This window comes from Pinus tabuliformis, chromosome 1_2, assembly GCF_031772625.1.
Source record: "Pinus tabuliformis cultivar Carrire ecotype Pingquan chromosome 1_2, CPIR1, whole genome shotgun sequence".
NCBI lineage: Eukaryota > Viridiplantae > Streptophyta > Pinopsida > Pinales > Pinaceae > Pinus > Pinus tabuliformis.
The window spans coordinates 430,862,517-430,869,415 of NC_142298.1; positions in this window are offsets into that span (position 1 = coordinate 430,862,517).

A 6,899-nucleotide genomic window follows, 5' to 3' on the forward strand; every position below is an offset into this window, starting at 1 on the left:
CAACTACCGAATTGTCAATGTGGTGTTTTGATATGGTAGGATTGTGGCCAAGCAGTTTGGTGTATGAGCAAGAAATTATATCTCAATATTGTTGGTATAAGGCCTTATAGGTGGTAACCTCTTCTAGGGAACAAGTTTTCCCCTAGCAAAAAATCTTCAACAATGTCAAGCTCAGAAGATATGTATACTTAAATTAATGGTTGGTGATATGTTGGCCATATTGCTTTCTTCTAAGGAATGTGATGCGGTAAATGGATTTTTGAACCAATTGACATGTCCTAGAGGTATAAAATCTTTGGTTTTTCAACATAAACATATTTCATATGTGGTATGTTGGTTTGGAATCTTGTTTGGGTAATAAGAAGGAATGATGATGCATGGCGTCCCAAGGATATTCGACTAATTTCAGGACTTTGAGAATTTCTTCATTTGAGTGGGGAGACTTCTAGAAGTGTTTGAGACAAGTCATGAAGCGAAGAGAGGTTCATGGAAGTACCAATTGATATACAATCATGCGAAATCATGTTGTTCTATGAAGGGTCAATTTATGAGGAAATAACCCAGACAAGATCGATCAACATTGCCCTAATTGGAACTAATTTCATAGTGGGATGATTCGATATTGACACCAGTAAAAAATCAATAGATGATTGGTAAAATTTACCCCATGAAGGAGGAAATAAAGAATATATGCTCATGGTTGTGTTGATAATTAGAACTCAATGGAGGGATTATTTCTTGCCATGATCCATGTGGGGGAGGGGAATCCAACCCTCCAATGGATGAGGCCACGAGTTGAGCCAAAGCACTCCTTAAATTGGTCAAGTAACTTGTGTGCTAGGGGCATCAGTTACAACCTCAATCTAAGGTTGATTAGGCTCTAAGTGATGAATGGATGTTATATGATTCATCCTTCATAGATGGTGTGTGATGATCATGGGATAAATATATGTAAAGTGGTTTTCATCTTCGCAAAACACAGGGGCATGCCTACTGTTGATTAACTAAAGTAGAGACATAGTAAATGGTTGGAATGTTGTTGACATCTAGAGTTCGTGGGAGTGGTGTAACAACCATAGACAATTGATGTAACCAATTCATCCTAATATCATGGGAGATTGAAACAATGGTGATTGTAATGACCATGTTGTGCACAAATGGTGCGTGAGTGGTTGGTTTGCAGTGATATGTTTCACGTTGGTGCAGCTCCATCATTTGATGGGGTCAAGAGCAAGGAGGGTGATTGCAAAGCATGAAGGATATACTTCAATTATTTGATACTAGGGCGTAAATTGTTAGGGTGACCTTGAGTATGGAAAATGGTGCGAGGGGGGATGACCCTAGGATTCAATGTTGTGGAAGCATCTGATTTCTTTTTCTACTTGAACATAGCTAATTTTTTGGTGCTATTTGGTGCTATTTTAGTACTTTGCGGCTTTAACAGAGCTTAATCAACCGAATATGCGATGGGTACATTATGACTGGATGGAACAACTATTGGCATAGATAATGTGGCAAGAGGTTCCAAATACTATATAGGTAATGCCAAAACTATGTTTGGTAAGGTTAATGTGGCCATCACTTGGTGTAATGTGTAACTAGGTGGTGGGTACAAAAATTTTGTTTGAGTGATAACATATGGGATGAATAATGTATCACATTGAGAAGCCATATATGGTTCTCCCATTTGTGATTGGGTTTCCTAAGGAAATTCACCAAAAGATGTGGTTACTATGCATACAAGGCTAGAGCCAAATGTAGGCATGACTGAGGGATCTCCAAGGTCAAGGAGAGTGAATCTTTAAATATTTTTGGTCCTACTTTAGTGAAAAAAGGCACCAATTTTTGATGTAAAAAAACAAATGGTAACACACGATCTGTGAAGGTGATTTTCTTGAATCATAATGTGTGAGTTGGTCTATGCTCACGATACTTCCATTGTGGGGAAAGCTCATTATACAAAATATTAAGGAATCGATATCCTTCATTACATATATGTAACTCCATCAAAACATGATATTGTAATTCAAGGACCTCAATATTGATGAATAAAAATTTTCCTATGAGTTATATTGCTACATTATGAAACAGCTTGATCAATTGTGAAGGGAAACCTTCATATGCCCTAAGAGTGATGGATGAAGTGACCAAAGAAGAAATATCATGGCATGGTTAACAAGATATTCCCATGATTTACCTTCAAACTTTGGAATGTCTGAAGGAAGTTTAGTTGGAACCACAAGCCACGTGGGGCCGTGTGCAATGGGATCATTTTTTAGCTTTGAGAGATCCAAGAAGTTCAATGAAGCCATATATGGAAGGTTGAGGGTTGATTTTTCCATGGTTGAATCCTCAAAACCAATGGATGATGGAAAAATTTTAGGTATTGTGGTACCTACAACCCACCAAAAGTGGGTAACCCTGTAGGATCATTTTTCTCCTGTCTTGCACAACTAGACGAATAGTAGCCCCATACATTGCTTAATTTATCATGATATGCCACATTTCTTATTCATTTGTGATGTAGGAGCATCAACCCTAGGTTTTCCTAGACCCTAAAGGGGCATTAAATTTCCAAAGGGAAATTCATTTTCCCTCAAATGTAATTTTTAAAATTAGGAAAATTGATGTAGTTACAAGTGTCTGGGTTCCACAGGAATCTAGGTTGTTAGGTTATGTGATGAGCCGGTATTTTGGGGCCAATTGGGAATTGTATAGTTGATAATTGTAAAGGTGAGGTAATGGGTGGATTTAGGTGTTAGGACAGAGGAACAACTTAGCTTTTTTCTTTTAGGATATTTTTCTAGCCAATAGGGAGATATACATCTATGTACAATTAGAGGGTTAGGTGAGTGAGAAGCTCGAGTAATTAGAGAAAGAGAAAGAGTTTGGAAAGGATCACAAGAAGAGTCTCTAAGTTAGAGTAGAAATTAGCTTGGGAGGAGCACGATAGCTCTATAGTAAAGCTAGAAAAGGTTGTAACAGTCCTATGTAAATACATCTTTGTGAATTTAATAGAATCTAAGTTTTCCAGTCAATTCTTGTGTTTAACTTCCTCTATCTAAATATGTGTTAATGCCTTGTCTGAAGGGGTGAAGGGTCTCTGTGTCAGTCTAACTAACATTGAAAGTAGCATCTATGTTGAAGGAATTTATTCCAATGGGAGGTTGAAGCAAAAAAATATATGATATATTTTCAGTTTAGAGACTCAAGATCGTGGAGACAAAAGTGTGTCATTAGTACAAATCTCTATGATGTTATGATTGTTGAATTTGTGTGTGAGCTTGGAGTGAAGTGTTGGAGTTATAGAACAATATTTAGTCCCCTTCACTTAATTCCTTATTGTTTTTCTAGAAATAATGGTATAAGTCCCAGATCATACCATATTGAAGATACAAGGAAGCTTGACAACTGATAAATTCACATAAGTTCCCGTCGCAAAGCCCATGAATTAACGAAGTCCATAACTTCGGTAATTCAACAGGTATCGAAAGAATTAAAAGGTAATAATATATGGACCCCACATTGAGGTGAAATAAGCTATATTTGGATCCCAAATTAAGGTGTCGATGAAAGGATATATTCAGGCATAACGAAGTGTGGACCCCATGATAATTGGAAAGTGTGTTGCCAATATATCTGACACAAAGGAAAATTGTGAACATCATCCACATCCATCCAGATCTCAAATATAGGAGAGGTATTTTAAGTGTCCTCCCATACAAGCAGTCAGTCATCGTTGTGGTTATATAGAGTTAAGCACCTTTAGGAAATAAGGCTTGGTGACTAGCAATTTGGGGATGAATCGCGGACAATGCAAAGTGACTATATTTTGTTGAGAGCGCATGGAGAAGCCAATAGAAGTAGCAGCTACATAGTTGGCCAAGTGCAGGTATAAGACATGCATGAAGTCCATGAACACAATATTTATTGAGGATAACACTACATTGAAGGGAAGATAGTTGAGAGAAGCTAGAATGGTTGCATCATAATAGCATCAAATTGACAGTATGCTCCTTAGGGATTGAAAAGTGATTAGAGGAAGTATATAGACAGTTGAGAAGATTAAAAATACTGCTTGGGAAGAAAAAGAGATAAAGAGAAAATGATCAAGGATAGCTAGTGATATAAGAACAAAAAAGTCCTAGATAAACTTGGTAAAATTATAGGAAAGAGAACCTAATCAGTAAGAATGCAAGGAGAGATTAAGACACTGAGACTCATAGTGAAGAAGAATATTTGGAGAAATACTAGCCAAGAAGTAGAGTTGGAAGAATTGAGACTTTACGATCTCAGTAGTGGTGAAGAATCCTGGGAGGGAATATGGACTTTAAATTTTAATTCTAAGAAGCTAACAATTTCAGAGGTAGTCGCAATATAAATGGTGGCATTTCCTACATCTAAGAGAGCTATAACAAAGAACTAGTAGTGTTCTAAGGTTGTGGTAGAGAAATTGAACTAGATCTCTGCCCCTTTCTCTTTGCTTAGATCTCACTAACTCTATCTCCAGAAATTGACCATTACTACTCTGGAAATCAATCTGCTCATGAAATTGAACCTCTCAAGTATTTTCTCCAAGCCCCATCGACTTCTTCTTATAGTCCTCTGTTGAGACTTCAATGACCAAGATTAGATCTTAATCGATGGCCAGGATTAACTTGAAGTTGATCTTGTGAGTTGTAGAAATTCCCACCTGTAGATCAAATGGTAATGCAATGTACTAAAGCAAAACACTTGATCTACTTCTACAAACAATTTAGTGGAAGCTTAATCGAACATGAGCAACATCAATAAGAACACATATAACTGATATGGAGAAATCAATCACACATAACACAGAAGAATTTACCCAGGGAAAGCCTCAGCCTAAAACCCCAACTCTGTATTATCATACAAGTGGAAATATAGCCAGTATTACAAAAAGAATTAGCTCAAAAGCTATCTTGCTCTCTCTGCAATACCTATGTTTCTCATAGACAGTCAAAGGCCTCTATCTAACCTCTGGTCTGCCCTCCAAGCCTCCTATTTCTTTGCACAATTCTGATTGGGGTCCATTGCATCCACTTGTGTGAATTTGCCTCTTCACACACTCACTAACCTCTGATCCAGCTACGCAGTCTTGAAGGAGATAAATCCTCATCATGGATGAGTTTCCTTTATAGGAAAAATATTCATCCAACTAATAGTACACTGTCCCTTCTCTGATCTCAACTGGGTCTCTGTCTGAACTGACATGCATGAGTTATCCATGAGTGAATACTCAGTTATTTGAAATATAGTAGTTACATGCATGCAAGCATTAACTAACCGAACTCTCATTAATTTAACAAACTGTTAAATTAATCTAACTGGACTTGACTCAATTAACTGAGCCAACTAATTACAACTCAATATTACAACTCATCCTTATCTCTTTAACTTATGGATAAATTCCTCAATTAATAGATAAACTGTTGCATGTCCTCACATAGACTTTAAGTTTGATTTTCCTTAACTAATTAACTCAAGATGAATTAATTAATTAATTTACAAACTGCTGTTAATATCAAATTCGAATTTTACTTCCTATTTTTAGTCTAGGGACTGACTAAAATAGGAACCCATCCTAAACTACGAAAACTAGAATGTTATTTTTAGCACTTCCATTTTTCATTCCTTGTTGCCCAATCTAGCACTGGTACTCAAACTGCTATTTTTAGCAGTGTTATTTTTAGCACTTCTATTTTTAGCATTTCTTGTTACCATTTTCAACACTCCCTCTCAACAAGAAAGGCTTCCTCTCGAACCCAGTCTTGTACCTTCGGAATGTTCTGCATGAAACACTTCTACCAAGTGTGGTTGCTTCAGCAACTCTTGGTACAAAAAAACTCCCAACTGACCTCTCTGTTGGGCTAGAAACATACTTTGATGCTGAAGCTCTACCTGCTGATGACAAGTGCTCCTTCTCTAACCTCTGTGCTACTGCAACATATCCATGCATCTCGCACTATTGCACGCCTCTTTGTGCCATCCTGCATTGGTGCAACACACTTGTGCCTCTCGCATTGCTGCAGCCTACTAGCTCTGAGTTGTCTTGATATTCCTGCAATGTAGCTCTCTCTGCCGCTCCATCTGCATCTATCTCTACCTAATCAGTCAGTCCTGCTACTCCTCATCGGGGCTCCTATAGCAAAGTCAAATCAAAGAGGTTGGGTACCTCAAGGATCCTGCCCCTCCTCCTTGGGACGATCACTCCACATCGCCCCACCTCCTACCTGGAGGTATGGCTGCATGTGATCCCTCTGCCCACCTGGCTCGAAGTTTCCCCTACTGGAGGTCTCTACATGAGTAGATGTCTCTACTCGATCTCCTCTCAGCTTCTCTAGTTGTGGCTGCTCCACAACCTCCTGAAGCTGCTTCACCAATTGTGGCTCCTCCACAATCGTTTGAGACTTCTTCTAGCGCTGCATGTTGAGAGGTAATGTACTCTCCCTCTCAACCACCAAGTCTCCATCAGTTTCCTTGCTCCTCAAGGCTTTTCATGCATCTTGAACCTCAAGAGCATAAAAGTTCTTGATGCGTGAACCGATCTGCTTCACCTGTTTGGTGATGATGTGTCTAAGGAAAACCTTTCCTTTACTGAAGACTACATCATAGCCTCTATCTTCCAGCATCATGATCGACACCAAGTTTCTCTTTAGTCCTGGTACATACTTGACATCGGTCAAGGTAAGGTGAGCTCCATGCTCCCTCTGAAAAATAACCGTGCCTACACCTGAGACACTTTACTTTTCATCATTACCCATCTCTATGAGTATATGGAGATCTTTCTCCTCCAAAGTATTGAACAAACTCTTGTCGCCGGTCATGTGGAAAGAAGCTCCACTGTCAAGAAACTAACCACTTCCCCCCATGGATGA